Source organism: Syngnathus leptorhynchus, chromosome 22 (assembly GCF_054491065.1).
Source record: "Syngnathus leptorhynchus isolate UIUO chromosome 22, UIUO_Slep, whole genome shotgun sequence".
NCBI lineage: Eukaryota > Metazoa > Chordata > Actinopteri > Syngnathiformes > Syngnathidae > Syngnathus > Syngnathus leptorhynchus.
The window spans coordinates 6,867,987-6,888,073 of record NC_141216.1 but is presented as its reverse complement, the minus strand read 5'-3'; the positions used below and the strand labels follow the sequence as shown (position 1 = coordinate 6,888,073).

Genomic DNA, 20,087 nt, shown 5'->3' with positions numbered 1-20,087 from the left:
GTAAATAAACAACAAAAAGTCTTTGGCAAATGTAAACTACATTCAGTCAAATAAAAAAAAAAAAGAAAAAGATGGCTGAAACATGATGACGCTGAAGCTTTTTTTTAATTATTATTAGAATTTTGTTTTAAGGCATTCATTTGTTTTTTGACGCCAAGGCCATCAATCAGCACTGACGTTTGAATAATTCATTTCAAATGTATTATTATTATTCTTTTATACTCGGGCGATGGCTGTTGCCAAAGACTTAATTTAAACCATCTAGCGGTAGTGCATGTTGTCGAGACGCGTCGCTTTAAGTGCCTAACCGAAAGCACGTATGCATAAAGGATTCCTGCATATAGAACAACGCTCCAGTGTTGCAAACATCTGAACATAGTGCAAAATCAACAACAAAAGTAAGAAAAAGGACATCAAATGTTGCTTTTCAAAACCTGACACAGCAGATTAGTCCTTTAAATGATTGGAAAACAAAACAAACAAAAAATATCATTAAGAAAAGCTCCACTTGCTTCATAGCGACGCACTGCACTTTATTTTTTTTATTTTTATTTTTTTTCCCCCCTCAACATGTTGATTGTGTATCACAGAGTCCTAATCTTCTCACGGCATTCCGCCACGCTGGACGATGGATGAAAATGCAGCCGGCTCATCTCGCAGAGTTCCCGTTTCTGCGTGTATTTTAGGGAGGAGAATTAGGAAAATAAAAGGCCGCTGCTACATTTTTAAGCCTCATACAGTCCCTGCTGAGAGCTGCCAAGCAAAGGAATGTACAGTATTGATCCACAATGGCTGTTTGTTTTTTTTTTCCCTCTCAATTTTCCGCAACCCTCTTATGTTCATCGAGGTGAAGACATCTTGAAGACCCCCCCGCCCCCCAAAAACGGCCTCATCGCGTGAGCTCTCGATGTCCTCACTGTGCTCAAATATGGAGGCTGAGGCGGCGGTCCTGCAGGTTGATTTGGTTTCCATGGTAACTAGTGGCGGTCATAGGCAGCGGCAGCAGCGGGCGCGACGGAGCCTCTCGACGCGGCACTATAATAATAAGGGGAACCTGAAAGTTAACAGAAAGGTTTATAATGACCTGAAAAATATTCTGGAAAAAAGATAGCCAGCTAGTTAGCACGCTAAACTAGCCGCGCTACTTACTTAGTAACGCCGGATTGCTGAATCGCCAAGCTTCGTTGTAGGTGGTGTACTGTGGATGACTGTAGGGGTTCCCCGAAAACTCACTCCCTGCAAAACAAGAAAACAAATCATTAGCATTTCAAAACACCTTTTTTTCGTAGTCCCGGCCGCCATTTCTCATGGCAGTCGAGGAGGTAGGGGAGGGGAAAAAAAATGATAGTCATCGACGTGTGACCGTTCAGGCACGTAATTTATTTCTTTTTCATTTGGCTTAAGTTATGCAACGGTGAACAATACAGGAGGTGACACCGAGGCCTCCTTTCCGCGTGCCATTTATGGATATCTACCCATTCTTCTTCCCTGGTTTTTAATTCCGAGCCACTCTACTAATAAACGGCCAGGGTTATTAATAAACTGTTTCATGCGTACATTTTAGATCCAATGCCATAAATCTGACTTTAGCTTTTCGCCACAAAATTTCACTGGGGAAGAGGGAAGTGTCGGCGAGCACGGCAGCGACCGTTCGACACCTTTGCTTCCTTTACGAGACAATAAAGGCCATAATTTATATGAAGCCGGTGAGGAATGGCTTTGCTTTAACAGTGTTTGGCGCCCGACACTAAATCTCATTTCTTGCGTGCAGGGTGAACGGTCTGGAACGGCGCACGACAACTGGAGCGAGGCCAGAAAGTCGAGGTACGTTTGTCTTGGGGAATTGGCAACATTTTTGTCCTCAAACCGATTCGGGCTTTTGCTACTTCCTGGGTGACAACGCAGCTTTGTTTGTATCTCGACAGAATGCCTTTCATAAAAACCAAAACCAAAAAACAGAATAAAAGTCATATTGCAATCGGTGCTTACCAGGAACCATTCCAGCCAGCGTGGAAGTCGGGTAGCTGCCCTGGCCTGTGGGAGGGACGTGAGGGGGGTACCCGGGTAATGTCGTGTTGGCCATGTCTCGACCTGAGCAGACAAAGAAAACAAAAAAAAAGACACAAAAGAACTTGTATATACTTTAGAAAATAGCAATCAAGTACTGTAAACGTTTCATATGTGTGAGCACATTGCTGAATCAGCGCTGTTGCGCCGTGGCCTTTCGGAGGGCATTGAGCAGGCGGGCCCCCTCTCTGCGAAGCGCCACCAGCGCGTAGGCACATATTCAGCTCCGTAATTGAGAGTGACGGTTCGGGTCGTCCAAGCTGGCCCGCGGAGATGTTTTTTGGAGCGCAGCACGTAACCTCAGTCTGCACAGGCGCCATTGTGGACCCGTGGCCCCGCTATATTGTGGTGACGAGGGCTCAAAAAGGGGGAATGAGAAGAAAAAAAAACGACTCGCCGGATGGAACTTTAATGAGGACTCGATGCCAGGAAAAAAGCCTCGTCTGTCTATGAAGGGTTGGAATCGACGTGTAGAACATTTGAAATGCGTTCCTACACCTTCATATATTGATATATTTGTATTCCATTGAGATCATTTTGTAAAACATTTATATATATATTCAGTAGTATGTTTAATGAAGATATGACAAAATGCAATCATGAGCAAGTATTCAATTTTTTTTATAAAAAAAGACCAGCCTGGCACAAAACGGAGGCGATTTTCAGCCTACAAAAAGAATGTTTGCCACAAGCCAGTGCACTCAAGTCAAAGGGAGCCGTGGGAGTGCTGAGGCGTGGGTGGAGTGTTTTGCTTCGCTAGCGGCGAGGCCTATTGTGTGTTTTAGAGACACGCCGGCAACAATTGATCCGACCGTGTCTTTGTACGACGGCAGCAAATGTACACACAGCAAATACTTTGATTTAAATACCACACATTTACAAGTAAAACTGCAACTGAGACTACGTCAGACACGAGTAGCCGATGGCAGATCAATACTAACTGTGCTACCGATCCAAAGTTTGATCGGGAGATCAATACCGTCCTTCTCGGTTAGACCTTCATTAGGAACTTTAATTGCTGTTCAATCCTTTAAAAGAGGACGTCAATGTTTTTTTTGTCGTTGATTACCTCCACCAAGGAGGTTTTATAACGAGTTCCGTCACCGCGGTATTTCAACGGTGCCAAAATTGGCCCGACCTTCCACACGATAGTTTGGAAACCACTTTCCATACCACTTGATGATTGATTTTCAGCTTTGGCGAAGACGAAACAATCCCGGAAAGTTTTGAGTATGACAACAACAAGCGCAGCAGCAAAACTTCATCTTCATTTGGCAGCGGCGCGAGGCCATTAGCGACTGCCTCTTTAGCTCGATGCAGTCTAGCATGACAGGGACACCTTCATGTTTGCCGCAACAACCGCAAATCTTTGACCTCCATCTTTGAGGCGTTCACAAGCCCAAAAAAGTGTCTGTGTGTTTCCCAGCATCCTAATTAATTACAAGGGAGTAAAGAATGTTTGGTGAGCCAAATTGCTTTAAATCCCCAAACACTGGCTGAAAGTCGCTCATTATCAAACGCGCGCTCAAAGGTTTGTGATAGGAGACTCGTCAGTCAAACAACATGCACAACAAAGCAACAAGTGGGGCTGTAATTTTAATCTTTCACCGTTTTTCCCCCAAAAAGCTTAGTTGATTTTTTCCACAGAATCAATGTGACTCATTTTATATTGCAGTTTTTGCTCGAAAACGTATAATTACGATACATTTGATCATTTTCTTTCGTTTCATGTAAAATTGGCTACATTTGTAATATTACATATTTAACTGAAAAAATGCAACCTTAAACGTCCTCTTTTAAAAAAATATTTCAATATTTCTCTTCAAAAAATAAATCATCTAAAATGTTGTTTTCCTGTAAAGAAAAATATTTTTTCTATTACGGCACCTTTTTTTCCCCTCTATCCTACTTTACTCTTGTACTATTACCCTAAAAAGAAAAAGAATTGTGCAAAATCTCACTCATAATAACAACTTTCTTGCAGGGTCCTTTTGTTGTGTTTCCCCCTGACAAACGTTTGCGTAAAACAATTGTGCTTCATTTCAAGGCCCTTTGAGGCCTCCATTAGCAGGCCCAGCAGGGAAACACAAACTCTCACTTTGTCAGTATGCATAGCAGACAAGTGCCAAACTCCCATAAATTGACGAGAAAGAAAAACACCTCAGCTCAGGAACCCTCCATAGAAGGAGCGGACAATCGGCCGTATCGAAGCCATCTCGCCATTGACGAGTTGAAAATACACACGCACAAAAAAGTTCTTCACCAATTTGAATTTGAAGCAGAAAACGGCAGGGCTTGCCTCGGTTGGGATTCATCAAATAAAATGACTTCCCATACCAACAATAGAAATGATCTGACAATATGCAATTATCCTAGTCACATATTCACGGGAGGGACCTTTTAGCAGGTAATGTGGAGGAAAAGGAGAGAGAAGGTCTCGCCTCTTCGCACAATGCCCTTAAATCCTTTCTTAGTGGAGCCTGCTGCTTTCAAGTGCCTAATAGGATAAGCAGAGGGCACAAAAGATTTCTATCGGTGCCGTCACAATCCCGATCTCTGGCCGTGACTTCATGAAATAGATGATGCAAATTCCACGGGCAGAAAATCAGCTCGATCAATGACTCTTAGTTGGACGGATGTGAAATCGAAAGTTTGCTGCTCTTGTTAACGCACAATTCATTTGAAATTGGATCCCGGCCTAAATATTATGCATCGTTTAGTTATTTATTTTGGGGGGCTTCAAATTGTCCTTATCTCTCTTGCGAAGCCACTGGAGACATTCTTAATATTTGGCACAACAGAAGCTTCATGACTTTGACCTCTAAATATTCACTTTGCTGCCAATAATCAGTGAAGAACCTACATGAAAACGTTTTTAGTTTGGCAAGAATTTGGCCATTTCCAGGAAATTCATTAAATGTAAATTATGTTTATTGACCGCTGACAAAAATGGGCAGTTTCCTGTTGTCAGAATTAATCAAATGTATTTATTAAAGGAAAAAAAAAAAAACCTTCAACTTTCTCCTCATTGGTTAATATTTGGAATTCTTCCATAAGTAGACCGATTTCATTGTGCCGCGCTGACCGGCAAAAGAGTCGTCGTAAACTCGGAGTAAGCTTAACAATCGTCTCAGTAATGGCAACAAGCGACAAGAAAACAATATTTCAATTAGCCGGGGCGATCATTAACTGTGACAAGGAGAGAGGTAGGCTGTGAGACGGTGGGGAGGGGTGGGTGAGTGGGTGAAGGAGGGGGGTGTCGTTTGTCGGGTGACACGGGGAGGGTGAAGTAAATGATCACGGTGTTAGAGTGAGGCGGCGCAGGTGCCAGAGCGTATTTACCGAGGCGCATTACTCGTGTTCCAAGACGCACAAACTGCCCCCAATTCCACCGACCGCCTCCAGGTGACAAAGTGAACAAATCACAGAGGCAGCCAACCAGCGGTCGCTCGCTGCACTGATGAATCTGATCCAGTGACACCAAAAGGACCTTGTCACCGTGCCCCAATTCCCGAGCCGCTTGCTCATCAAAACACACACTCCGAAGCTCCGAGGGAGAGCACGTTAAAAAAGCCTTCACACGTTGACTCGTTGGTTTGACTTTTTAATGTTGACACATTCAGCTCCAGGGGCTGGATCTTACCTACAGGGTAGCTTTGCGACACGCTGGGGCCCAGCTCCGGGTTGGCGTTGGACGACAAACTAGGCTTGACTTCGTCCAGGCTGGAATTGAGGCTCGGCAGCGAGTACTCATTAGCCTGAGGGAGCGGACAACGGAGGCGTTACGCAAGCAGACAATACCTTGATACATTTGTAAGAGAGCATTGTGCCAGTCCGGGCTGCCATGGAAGCATATCATGAATGTATTTGGGGATTGTCTGAGAGGAAGTGGGCTTTCGCCGGATTTGCATGGGAAGCCCGGGCGTCAGCTGGTCTTTTGTGCCGGCCTGTCTTCGTCTTGAGCGGATACGCTTTGTTGCACGCACGCACCCCCCCGCCACCACCTTTAAATTTGGACCGACTTGCACGTTTTTGTTACATTTTTAATGGTTAAGTCACACTCGGAGGTTTAACTTTAAACGGTTTGTATGCAGGGTCGAATAGAGATTTTACGAGAAAATACCGGCAATTAATGCAAAAGGTTAAAGGTGAAGTCAAGTCCCCCAAAAATATTTCCATTTAAATGTTATGTGCACCCCGCAGACAATGAACAGCATGAGAAAAAAAAGTTTTAAAACTCGTATTTGAAAAATGTCTGTTAACAAAAAAATCAATACGACAATATTTTTTTCGATCAAATTTGGTTGTGAAAAAAATTTAACAAAATGAAAATCTGTTCAGTAATTAAAAGATATCTTAGCTCTTAAATCATTACAAAAAAAGTACACTTTTGGGGGTGCGACACTGGCAGCTGTTAGCATGTTGTTTTTTCCCTCCTTAATGAGATGAGACTTCCGGATTGTTTGTCCGTGGCCCGGTGTGAGTTCAGGAACCGTGGGCTGGGCCTCTGTGGGCCCTGATCCCATGAGGTAAGGGGGTCGGTTGGTTGTGTGTGTGTGTGTGTGTGTGTGGGGGGGGGGGGTCTACGCCTATGACCCCACTCTTGTCTGCTTCTATCGCCGATAAACTCTAATTGTCTGCTACAACTGTTGGCTGGCACCGGGTCTGATGTTTGCCTCTATTGGGCAGACGTTTTCTCATGCAGATGGGAGGCCGCGGCGTGAAAAGGGATGACCACATGGCAGGCAGAAGTGTGGGAGGGCTCCGTCCATTGAGAGCCGCCTCGCCAGAATGGCTTTTTAATGCGTCGCTACACTTGGCTAATAGGGCCGCATTTTGCACAGGGGAAAAAAGTGAGAGGCCCCCCATGAAAGGCAAAAGGCTCTTGATTAATATCGCATTAAATTAAAACTGATTTTTCTGGACCGTTCCTTTTTTAAGTCTAAGCGAACCCCCCCCCCCCCCACACCCCTTCCCCTCCCGCTCTTTTAATACTCTCCCCGACGCTCTTTGTGATTGCAAGTCATTTCCAATTGGTTTTGGTATTGATCTTCCAGTAGAAATCAGTTTTGTAATTAGCTGCAAATTAGGCCCTCTTCTGGAGGTGAGGCCTGTCCCACTGATTTATCACCTGCCTAATTTGCCCCGATTGGAGAGAAATTAAAATGAACTCAATTAGGCCACAGCTTTTTTTCTTTTTATAGCTCCGACGTTGTATGCAGGGAGAAATTAATAGTCTCTTGTTGTTTAATCGTACAATGAATGTAAATAAAGCTTATCCATTGTAATAAAGTCACAGTTTTTTTTTATAAGCGCCGTCGGGGCCCTGCTGCCGAATGCATCCTCATCTTGGAAGGATGGGAGGCCTTTTGTCTCTGATTGGTTGTTTGTCCTCAAGCGTGGTGGTTTCTTAGGCTTATTATGATTTTTATTATTTTATTAACAAGTAATAATGAATCTAATAAATATGACCCCAATATAGTATATCAACTTTACATGAAATATATGGTTACGTTAAAAATAAATGAAGACAAGAGAGAGGTTTTGATTAATTTGATGTTGACGTACTGTTGTTATTATTATGATTATTATTCTCAATTGTAAACCATTCATGGAATATGTTTTTCATTTAAAAATCAATAACGTGCGGGAGTTTTCCTCCCATCACTTTCTGGTGGTGGCCATCTTTAATTAACCTCAGCTTATGGACAGCCAATGTATTTTTTTGTGTTTAAATAAAAAAGGAAACTAACAGTTCAACTAACCTGTTCCGGTTTGACGTGCTCCGATGTAGGGAAGACGTCCGGGTACGAGGGGCGTTCAAAGACCCGATCCAGGGCTTCCAGCTGCTGCTGAGTGAAGGCGTCGGCCCTCAGGTGTTTCCGTAAACTCTCCACACTACCCTGAGAATCACTGTTTGGACCAGAACCATCTGAACCATCTACAAGGAGAGAGAGCCACAGTCGACACGCTGGCCCCGGTAAGGAAATGGACCCACCCGCCATGTTTGGGTATGCGCTGCTGTTTTAGTTAGCAAATATAGCAAGAAAAAATATATTCAACGCCATCTACCAATTGAGCTCATTGAACTTAACAAAATAGGCATTGATTGCCAATTTTGTCCGCTGTGTGAGGAAATAAAGTCAAAAAAGGTTCACTTTACACCACAATATTCCTGCTCCCTGCTAACCAGAAAGCATGAACTCCTTTACAGATCCGTCGCTCTAAATTTGCCGTAGATTATGTTCTCCCCGGCGGCGACAGCGCCATGATGTATTATATGCAAGCGCTCTATTGATTGTCTGATCTGCTGGCAAGAGGGAGCTGAAATGGACTCCAAATGAACATCCTGCCTCAACTCATTGCACCTATAATACTCGACTTAATCCCACCTTTTTGCCCCCCCCCCCCTTACGGAATTCACTTGATCAATCATGTCAGCATGCTATTACCATTCAGGAGTGGTTCTTACGGAATTCTTTTTACGCCAACCGGAGGATGAACCCGTTGGGGGGGGAAAGACAACCTCTTGAAGGTGTTTTTTTAAAATGTATTATTATTCGCCGAGAGCGACCTAGTTAGTCAGATCGTTCTTAACTGGTTACAGAATAGTTTTTACTTCAGGTCTCCACTTTCACATCATTAGTTCATTGGGTTCCAACGCCTTGCCAAATCGATAACCTCCCTGGTGTTTGTCGTTAGCCACCGCCGACTTCCCACGCTCTTCAAATTGATGGCCTCTTCCCTCCCACGGTCTTGATTCCCAACCGGCGAATCAACCGCACTGTTGCCAAGGTAAATAATTCTTATCGTTTTCCCATTTTTAAAATCGTGCTCATGTTTTCGTGACTTTTAACGATCACTTATTGTCCGGCAGTAAGGTCTCGAGGCGTGTTTATCGATCACGGCGGCAGTAGTCTATTCAAGTTGACGTCCGTTCATATTAACGCGGGAGCCGCCTCCTCCGCCGGATCACGTGACCCCGCAGGGAGCAGACGCCTCACTGCGGGTACGCCACTTGACAGTCACGACCCCCAGCAGGAGACTCGGAGGTGAGTGGTCATTTCCCCTCCAAAAAATGCTGAGAGAGTAGCATCTTTCCTCACATTGGAGAGTAAAAGTGTTTACACAGTGACATAAGAGGCACCACCTTAAGGTCGCGACCCCTTGCCCAGACAAATGGTTGGAGTCTTACAGTCGACTTCCTTGTTTAAATAACGTGTCAGCACGCATATGCTCACCTACCCCCGATGTATTGTTGTCTTTTCCCCCGAAAGGAAAATCCAATCAAAACTCATTTAAATCAAATTAGAGGAACTTCATTTCCCCCATTGTAATTGAATCCTTTGATGTAAACATGAATGAAATTGATCATTGTTGTTATTAATGGATTAGACAAGAATTAATAGTTAGGAACAGCATTTTTAATGAGCCAAGATTTATACGCTAATTAACTGCAAAAAATGCTGAGGCAAAATGCTCAGGTTGTTTTTTTTTTTTTGGTATGAAGTTCTATGCATTTATTACAATACTTGACCAAAAATATGACTAGTTTGTCACTCTATTTTGACCTAGTTTTTTTATTTATTTGATCTGATTTCAGGTTCAACTCCAAATATTGTTTCAAATGTGCTAAAATATGTATCATGTATTAAGCTGGACATGGTAAAGAACTTGAATGCAACAAACATGAATCAAAAAGCCCCGCTTGACAGTTTTTACTTTTGGGCCCCCCGAGCCACAGTTTGGGTAACGCGAAGCTAAATGAATTGTTTTGATTTGCAATTTGATTTGTGATACTTCCATAAGGCTTCAGCAAGACAATAGTTTGCAACAGCGGCCCTCTCCATCGCTCATACTCCACACGACACCTCACGACGCTCCCAGATGAGGAATAATGAATATGGCTGCATCCCCAACGAGGAATCCCATCCATCCACTCTTGCCGCCACTCGCCGGCCGACTTATTGAAATACGGGATGATTGCCTCGTTAAACGAATTGCCCCATTTCGCCCATAAATCACAAATTTAAAAAGACAACGCGAGGCCGATAGCGCACTTTGTTGGCCCGGAAGTTCCTTTGTGCGGTTTAGCGGCGGTGCAACTTTACCGCAGCCTCGGAGCTCAGTAGGTGGCGAGTGTGCGCGGATGTTAATGTGCACGGTAATAGCTTTTCTCTGCAGCGGCGCGCAATTCTAATATATGTCACTTTTGTGGGCAGCCGCGGTCAGCCAAGGCGCCATCTTCAGAGCTCCCTCCAACAATGGCTGCCAAGTGCTACTTTTAATTTGCCGCAGCACAGCGGCCGGCGATAATGGCTCTTATGACACCTGTGTCCCCGAAGCTGCTCTGGCCCGGCCCCAGTGTACATAAACGCGTGTCACAGCGCATTATCTTGACACGCCCGCCGTAATTTGGGACCTTTCTTTTTAAGGGCACTGCTGACTGGGAATGGGAAACTTACCGGTGCAAATACTCAGCCGTTTTGTTTTGAACTAACTCCGCCCCCTCCTTTGCCGCCCGTCCCCCGTGCGTGTGTGTTATTTTCCCCCAGCCTTGATAATGACTATTTCGCCATAATCATCACGCGGCTTACCGAGTTAAATGAGGCCTCGCTGCGAGGAAATGCGGTCGCCGCATTTACTGACTGTGGACTACAGCCTAGCGAGCGGTGCGCAATATGTACCAAGTGCAAACGAGGCCGCGCAGAGACATTAGCTGACACGGAGTGGTGAGCAACCAGCAGCATTTGATGACAATTTGCTTCAAAACAACATTCATACAGCGCTGTTTGATTGTGACTGATCATCAGCGGCAAAAATGACTACGCACTCATATCGGGTTCAGTACAGCACAGCACAAAAATCTTTGGGTTTTGTAAAAAAAAAAAAAAAACAACAACCTGCCATGCCTTTGTAAGCAAGGTTATCAGGTATATTTTTTACGATACCGGTACCCCTGGACTCAGTGGTTCCGGGTAAGTCGCATATGTAAAACAGCTCATCTCTTCCTCTACGTGCCCTTTAAGATCCTTCTGGCCTTCAGTAGTAATCTGCATGAAAATATGCACCTTCCGTCACTGGCGACATTACGCTTAATATGAAGGGGGGGGTCCTAGCACGGCTCCAAATGAACTCTGGAAAACACCAGACGTTCACATTATGCCCTCGCCACCGCATCTCTTCCCTTGATTATGTCATTTGCCGTGCCCACGTCATGCTGGCTTTTATATCTCTGCCAGGAAATCTACCTCTGACAGATCATTAGTCATCTCCTGCCTCAACACACACAAAACAGCGTCAGCCCCCCCGATAACAAAGATGACACTATGTCAACGACAGCCGCGCTCTGATTAGCTCCCGTTCTGGAAATAACATTCCAAAACACACCTCGCGACGCCAGTGCATCTCCTCAGCCATTCTCATCATGCACGAGAAAGCCGATTGCTTACGCCACCAATAATCTATTAAAAGCCTCAGGCCTTCTTGCAGCCTTTGAAGGCACTTTTGTTTCAGGAGGGGAAGGAGGGGGGGAAAAAAAACAGAGCTATAGCGGCTTTCTTGACTGACCCGGGTGGTCGGCTACATCATCTTGACATGTAATTATCTAAAGCCCTTTAATCACTTCCATAAAGATTAATTGCAGGAGACACCAGTGGAGGTCGTGCCTTCAAATCAAAAAGACTCCTCAGCAGATTGACACAGCAGTGTAGCCGAGTTCAGGTGCTTTATTAAGGGTCATCGCCTGGAACGGGGGGCGGCGCCGCCTTTTAGAGCCGGACTTGCAACTTCAGCACGGCTCGGAAAGAATAATGCTCACTCTTTGTGTGTGTCTTTTTGGAGACATGAACCAATTCTGCGCTGTTAGAAATCCATTGATGTCCCTCAAATCTAATGTAGGTATCCTTATTGAACTCTCGAGGTCACTGGAAGGCAACCTGGAAAAGTGACTTGTCGAGGCTACTAGTGGAACCTTTGTGGTTTCTTTCTGTCCGAAAGACGTAATACTGGAGGATCCAGTTTGCTCTCTTCATAAACCCTGTAGGGACAACTACTCGACTGGGCTGCTTTTGGGCCAATGGATCAGAACTACCTTGCAGGGATTCCGCCTGGACCGAATGACATTTTAGCACCGACGGCTCAAGACCAAGATGGAAAAGTCAAAAGTGCACAAGCAGAACCATTGAAGATGCCAGACATCTCGCCTTAGGCTTACAGTAGGAGATACCAGTGTAGCTTGAGGGCAAGGCATATCTTACCTTCATCTCTTTTCCTCTTTTCACCGTTGGATCGCGGAATACCCAGAATGCCGTTAATGGAGTAGGACCCTGCAGGGTCGTTGGAAGCGCTGGTTACTGGCGGAGACACTGTGTTTGGCACTGAAAGAGAAGAGGAAAACACTCATCAAGACCTGCTGTGAGTCTATTTCAAGCTCCCGCTGATAATGGCGGCGGTAGTGACGACGCTGTGCCCACCTATGGTATGGCCTGGCGTCGACAGGGACGTCCCATCGGGCGACGGATGGAAGGGCTGCTGTACTTTTGTTCGGATGATCCTGGAAAATAAAGTCCAAGCTCAACCCCCAGACCTCTGCAGGACCAGCACCCCCCCCCAGCCCCCCACCTCCAAGAATGCCAATGCGGATGAGGCCGCATCGATCGGAAAAGTCCGGGATTAGGCCACCCGGGCAAAGAGATGCAAATGGAGAGCTATAAATTACATGTGACAGGAAAGCAATAGTTCCTTATTGCCCCCCCCCCCCCCCCCCCCCTCCCCTTCTTTTGCGCTAGCTCGCGTTAGATTTGTTCCGTCTGAGCGCCAGCCCCGGGGAGAAGGTGGCCTGTCACCATCATTTGTAAACTCTCGGACTACTTATCAGTTCTTTTCTCGGTTTTAAACCCAAATTTTGCCGCACTTTGTTGGATGTCAGTCTTTGCAAAAGTTTAGGGGATTGAATTATGTACTCCACAAAGAATTAAGTATGCTTGCGAAAAAAAAAGAGTAAAATTAGGTAAAACTGACACAGGCGATTACATCATTAGGCTAACGGTGTTATATTATATTATATTTACCTGGAGATAACTAAAAGAATCATTTAATTGGAATTTTAAAATAAGACTAAATAGTCTTTTTTTTTTTAAATGGCATTAATACATACAATCATTTTGGAGTTATCACACATGCACGTGTCTCGGTCGCCTTTTTAAGTGAGCATGGAGCATGAAATGAATTTTTTTCAGCCCTTTCTTATTTAAAAGATGTGTGTGTGTGTGTGTGTGTGTGTGTGTGTGTGTGTGTGTGTGTGTGTACGTGTGTGTACGTGTGTGTGTGTGTGTCCACGCTCTCGCCCATCAGCTCATTAAAATGTAATGCCTTTATGGAACAGTGCGTCTTAAGCAAAGTTCATCACTAGATGTGTGTGTTTGTGTGTGTGCGTGTGAGTGTGTGTGTGTGTGTGTGTGCGCGCGCATGTGCGTGTGTGTGTCAGGGAAATACATTAGTTTGTGAGAAATGTACAGATTATTATTTATTTACATATGGATAATTGTATTTTGCTCTTAGGCCTTCACACATCAGCATCTGCCCTTTATGTTGCTCATATTTTGACCCTCTCCTCTTGCCACCAAAATATTAGCAACACCTCTACGCTTCACAACAATGTACATTGAAGCGTCATCTAATTTTATGGAAAATATTACAAACGCCTCACAATGGTACACATCTTAAATTGATTGTAGCTTGTACAAAATGATGCCTCGAATCCACCACCACAAAAAACGGGACTACATGTTATTTTATTTTATGACATTCATTTCAAGCTCCCTCAGCCCCCCCCCCTCCCACCTTCTTTTTAAATCTTACAGACAGGTCTGCAGTGCTAGCCCCGCCCCCCTCCCGCCAGCACACGCATGCTCAGAAAGACAATTGGCCTGCTTTATGGCGCCAAAAGGCATGTGGTCACCCTTGTATTGATCTCTGATTGCCTCGGGAGTACCGGCACCGAGTGGGCGCGTGCAACGCTCTGCAGCCACTTCATTAGGTACCTCTGAACGAGCTGTTTGCAGCCTTGACACCCCCCCCCCCCCGCCCCACCTCCTCAGCTTAATGGCAGAGATGTGTTCCTAATATTTTTTTTTTTTTAAAACAAAAATATTCAAAATAGGAGCAGTACCTATTAGCATTGTAATTTTCAATGCAGTCATATAAAATGTAAAACTACACATTTGTATTGTTAATGATAACAGCTCAAATTGTTTTACATGCAAAACAGTTTTTATAATACTTTTGCAAGATGTATTTAATATCCCCCAAAAATATATTGCGTTAATACTCTCACCGGTTAATGGAGGAGACACTGGGCACGGTGTCGTTGTCGCAGATGCCTTCAGCCAGCAGCCTGTCACGGATCTCCCATGCAAACATGGTGGGGTTCTGCCTCTTGTAGTCCGCAATCTTGTCCACCACCTTCGGCGTAGCCACTTTGGGCTTGGAGCCCCCGATCACGCCCGGTTTGATGCTACCAGTCTCGTAGTACCTGTGCCATAATAATGAAATGAAAATAATGCTATTGTTTTTATTTCCAAGAAGGTGGCGGCAATTTAGCACGTTTTATGTTTGTTTGTTTGTTAGCTGAACAAAAAGATTTTCATTTTCACAAAACTAAATGATTTATTTGTGTAAAATATAAGATTTTTCAGACCTTTTAAAATTAATAGCAGTCAAAGTGCATGAATCTTGAGCACTGCAGTTTCATGCAAACACAAAATACGTTAAAACCATAAAACACAGTGAAATAATACAACCACATTTATTTCATTGAAAAAAAAAAAATCTTATTTCCCCAAAATGGTAGAAGAGGGAGTCACAGTTAAAAATAATGATTCGACACATTTATTCATCTCAAGAAATTACAATAGCAAACCAGTTTGCTGTTTTCATTAAATAGCGTAAAATAGTGCATTATATATTCTTTGCGCAACCCATCAACACTAAAAATAATGAATTTTGCGCGTACCTGCCGAGGATCTTGCTGACGCAGCCGTGGCTGACGCGCAGCTGCCGAGAGATGTCGCACGGTCGAACCCCCTGGTGGGCCAGCTCCACGATGCGCTGGCGCACCACGTCCGGGAGGGGCCTTCCGTTGACGAACACCCCGCCGAGCTGGTTCACCCCCCCGTGCCCTACGTGGGAGACAACAGCAGCACACACCGGCAGCCTAACATTACATAAAGCCGTAAATGAGGACACAATTACATTAGAATTATACATTATATAAATTAGGAGATGCAGTCGTGCAATTTCATACAATTTCATACGTAACTCTCAGGAAAAAAAACCCAAATACACTTCAGAATCAGCAGTAAGCCAAGCAGTGTGTTTTGAATGACTAATTAAATTAATTCACATTACACCAAAAAGGCCAGTGTCCCCAAATAGTACCAGAAAAAAAACCTGACAAAATATTCTGCCAAGGCCCATCTCTCTCTCTTCATATAAATTAAATGGATAAAAAAATACTTTTTTTTTTTTTTTCTCTCTCTTTTATTATTATTATTATTTTTTTTCAAAAAATAAAAACAACTTTCCTTCGGTCAGCACACAACATCTTCCCTGCTCGTATTAGGTTCCCTTTCACAGCTTAATGTTAAATAATTGATCAAGCTTTAATAACTCACATTACAGTGCATATATTATTTTGCCAAACACAAAAAGCCTCAATTATTCACCCCAATCAAATCATATCAAGTTGCACATTGAAATCATTTCACAGTAATTATTCACTAACAAAGACTTCATTTTTACACATTCAAAGGCATGCAACTTTATATTATTTGGACCGTTCAAAAAAACAACACATTACTTCACGTGTTTACCTGCACAATAAATAAGAATAATAATGAATAATAATTGTAGTGGCATTGTGCTACTTACGGTGCATGGCCGCGAAGGGGTCCGCCTTGCAGTGAATATCCATCGGATAGCAAAGGAAAGGAAACAAATCAACCCGAGCCGCCGTGTCGCCTGCTTACAATGTCAAGGGATGCAAAAAATCTCAATGCTTCCGTCGCCCTCCCCGACCACCGTCGCCACGGGAGCTCATATGAGGGCCAACTTTGCACACACCCCCCTTCCTCGGATGGATAGAAAGAAAAAAAGGAAAGAAAGAGCGCAAAAGTTGCCTCGCTGCAGGGGCGCAGTCCGCTCCAGGGGCTGGCAGGTGCGTCGCCCCCCTTTGGGTTCAGCGCCGCAGACTGAGCACCAAGCTCATCGCGAGCAGGGGGAAAAAGGGCTCCGGTGTGCGTTGGGAAGCTCGGTTCGGCTCGGTTCGGCTCGGTTCGGCTCGGCTTGACTCGCTTCGGTTAGAGCTCCCCGCGATCCGTACAGGGCTGCCGGGCCCCCCTCAGTGCAGCTGTGATGTGCTCGCGAGAAGGTTTTGCTCGGGGAATGAAGCCCGTGCGGGTGTGTGTGTGCCTCTAAAAGCGGCAACCTAGACACACACACATGCACACACACTCCACTAGTTTACCCCCCTCCCACCTTCCCTGCACCCCCCCCCCCCATGCTTGACTTGTCAGACAAAGGCAGTACATGCCAACACACACACATACACACACAAGCGGAAAAAAAAAAAAGTCCAGATGAGGTCTGTCTCATTTACAGGGAGTGCAGGTCCAAATAAGGAACATCACAGACACTAAGTCTAAATTGTAGGATTTGAACAAAAGTCATTTATGAATGACATTTCTGTTTTGTTTTGGGCAAGTTAATGTTTGGCATTTTTTAATGGCACATAAAAAAAAAATCAAAGGCATTTAATAATAAAGCATTACAGTGAATATTTTTTTGATCATAGTACGGAAACTAAAATAAAACATTTGTCTCGTAAACAATAAAAACAATGGCCAAAAAAGTCCCCTATAATAAAACATGTAAAACAAACATTTTAAAAATGACACCAACATCCCCAAAATACTGGATCAATATTTCTAATATACGACATTACTTTCAAAAATGAATCTAGCCAAAAAAAACCTACATAATCATTATAAAGGAAAAAACACACACACGTGTAACACAATATGACTTAGTATCCATCAAATGGAAATAAAATCACTAAACATACAAAATTATGGTAAACATTGTAAAGCAAATCTTCATGAAATAACTTCTCCCAAAGTAACACACAAGTATTCCAAAATATGACCCAACAATTACTTGAATATTCCACTTAAAAAAAAACCTCATAAGCATTGCAGGAACAAATAATACAGCATAATTGATCTAAGAAATAGTTACATCTTACATTAAGCCTAATCACAATTTAAAGGTTAATTGTGTGACGTTTGCATCGGTTCCAAAATTAGGACAAGACATGATGATGAGATTGATGTCCACCTCCACGTGTCTCAGTATTATTTTTCCTCTGTAGATGGCGCTGTAGAGTTTCACAAGCCATCCACTTTGCTCACTAAAGTCACAACTTGGTTTATCTCATACTTCCCCCTTATTTTTTAAAAAATACGATTAGCACTAAAAAAGACCGATTAAATAGAAACATATTTTTTTGTATTTACAATTGTCCAAAATGCATCACATATATTTGATATGCGTCTTAAAATGTCAAATATATATTACTTACATTGTCAAGCTGATAAAGCTGCACTTGTGTGTTCGATGATGCACAAGCCAATGTTTCAGATGCAAATTAGAGAGGAAAGGAACAAGAAACTCTCACAATGCAATTGCCAATAAAAACAAAATAAATATACACTATGTAGAAATAACACCGATATTTTCTGCTATTTTACCATTATTTTAATATTGGGTGGGGTTGGAGGGGACAATTACCGCCTCCTGGTGAGCTTTGAGGTTGTTTTTTTATTATTATTATTTCATTGTTAGTGTTTTTGGACAGAGCTTGTGGTACAATATGTTGCACTATAGGCTGTAATTTCACAGCCGGTTGCACATTTCCCTTAAAGCGACATCTCGTATTTTTTGTATTTTTTTTATTCTATTCAAACCCCCTCTTGCCCCTCCCATCCTTAAAAAACCTTATCTTGTCGGACCCCCTTTTTTATTTGGTGACAAAAAAATTCTTTTGATGTTATTATGTTATTTGATTACGCCCCCACCCCTTATTTCCTTCAAACATTCAAAAATAGTCCCAAATATAGTTGAATGTATATTTAAAAAAATAATACATACACGATAGACAGATTTTAAAACACAGCATAACATTCCTAAACATTTTTTAAATCCCTAAAAGAGGACACGGGCCTCCATCTTTCAAATTCCACCAATAGTTAATATTCAATAAATACATAAAAATAAAAAATGTCATCGACATACTAAAAATAGAACATTCAAATTCCAAAAAGAGTACACAAATGACACTGCAGAAACAATACTATAAATATTCCAAATTCTCTACATAAATATTTTAAAAGTAGTACAATACCATTCTGATATTCCCCATATCCTGCACATATTTTGGGCCTTTTATTAACCGATGATAAGGTTTGTGACTAATATCCAATTGTAAAAAAAATTAAATGTGAAATAACACCAGGTTGATGATAATCCACTCGGCTCTTAGCAAATAACATCTAATTTTGCATATAAACATCCATAAACAAAAAAACAATCACGTGCATCTCCAAATCTATATTGAAGTTAGGATAGAGTAATGAAACCCCACCAAAGCACACAAATGAAATGACTTCGAAGCACCTTAGGACTTCAAATCCCCTCTGCCTTCATTCATTATGCAGATTTGCACCTAATTATTAAATATGCCCTGCAGTGCTGGATTAAAAATAGGATGCTTTCCTGTCCAAAAAGTAAATCTTCTTTAAATGCTGTAGAGGTTGATCATACCGCAGGGAGCGTAAGGTGAGCTCTTTTCCACACGGATAATTTCAACTGTGCCCCTTTTGTCAGATTTTTTAATTAATTTATTTTATTTTTTTTGTTCAATGTCATACACCCGCAATATCTACATATTGTAGTCATAAGAATGATATATAACGTGGAGGCAGGAGGCCTACAGCCCCCCCCAATGGCAGGTCCTATCTGGCTGTGGGAGAATGGCGTCCCACTGTGGATGAGCCCGAGGGGGTGTCCCAGCCTGCCGGTCGCCAGCCGCCTGCATCTCGAGCAGACAGCCAGCAGCTTCCAGTCACATGTCGGCAATATGGCAAACAGAGCTCATGTCCATGTGGGCGCATAATAAAGACACAGGGGGGGGGGGGGGGGCTTTCAACCCACTAAGTGTTCCTATTCGTTCCCGCTATTCATAACCTTTCTTTGTGTCCGTTGAAGTATTCATTTAAATCTTCCCCACCCACTGCTCCCCCCCAAAAATATTCTAGCGCAGTGTTAGCAAACTTTTTACACCTACTAAAATACTGCACCTCTTAGCGAGTAAATTTTCATATTTTTGAAACAAACATTTTTAGAAAGATTAAAAAGAAATCGAATTAAAAGTGAAATAAAACTGAACTGCACTTAGCAACTGAACAGCGCTAGAAACATTGTTAAAATTTCATTTTGCAATTCATTTGCGTACCACTAGAGGGAGCCACCAGTGCTGGCCTCGCCAACGTGGTAGCCCTCATGGCCCTTGAGTAGCCCGCGGGCGGCCTGTTCCAAATATAGCTCACCAATCAAAGCCAATCATTATTATGACTATCCAGGTAGCCCGTTTCTTTATTGTGAGGATGATGTTGCGGTTTACGGCCGCGCAAAGCTCCCGATCACTCCCCTAAATGCGTCTTGTCACCTTCAGCGGCATCACCATCATGAAAATGGCGACCTTGATGCACGGCCAAGTGAGGCTGGGCTCGCTCCCCCCATCCGAAGGGACGGCGGATTGTTTAGTGCTCGTAAAGAAGCCGGTACTTTGGAATGGCGCTGGCTTCTCGTGTGTGCATAGCGGTCGCTTGTCCTGAGGCAGACGAGTCGGCGGGCTTGATTGTCTGCCGGCCGGCCCCATAAGAGCGTTTAGCGCACGGAGA

At 43.4% G+C, this 20,087-nt stretch overlaps 1 protein-coding gene and 1 pseudogene across 10 annotated transcripts in view; one reads left to right on the top strand and one right to left on the bottom strand.

Moving 5' to 3' along the window:
- Positions 1–20,087, top strand: part of fbxl15 (F-box and leucine-rich repeat protein 15) — an 80,480-nt gene that overhangs the window by 20,804 nt on the left and 39,589 nt on the right. For all 10 annotated transcript variants that reach the window (XM_085903207.1, XM_085903206.1, XM_085903205.1 and 7 more), the window contains 4 exons: positions 1,772–1,824; positions 7,862–8,047; positions 8,770–8,862; positions 8,945–9,119. The gene's annotated coding sequence lies outside the window, so the exon portion shown is untranslated. The remainder of the gene's footprint in view (positions 1–1,771; positions 1,825–7,861; positions 8,048–8,769; positions 8,863–8,944; positions 9,120–20,087) is intronic.
- On the bottom strand, positions 923–15,290 carry LOC147039822 (paired box protein Pax-2a-like; annotated as a pseudogene).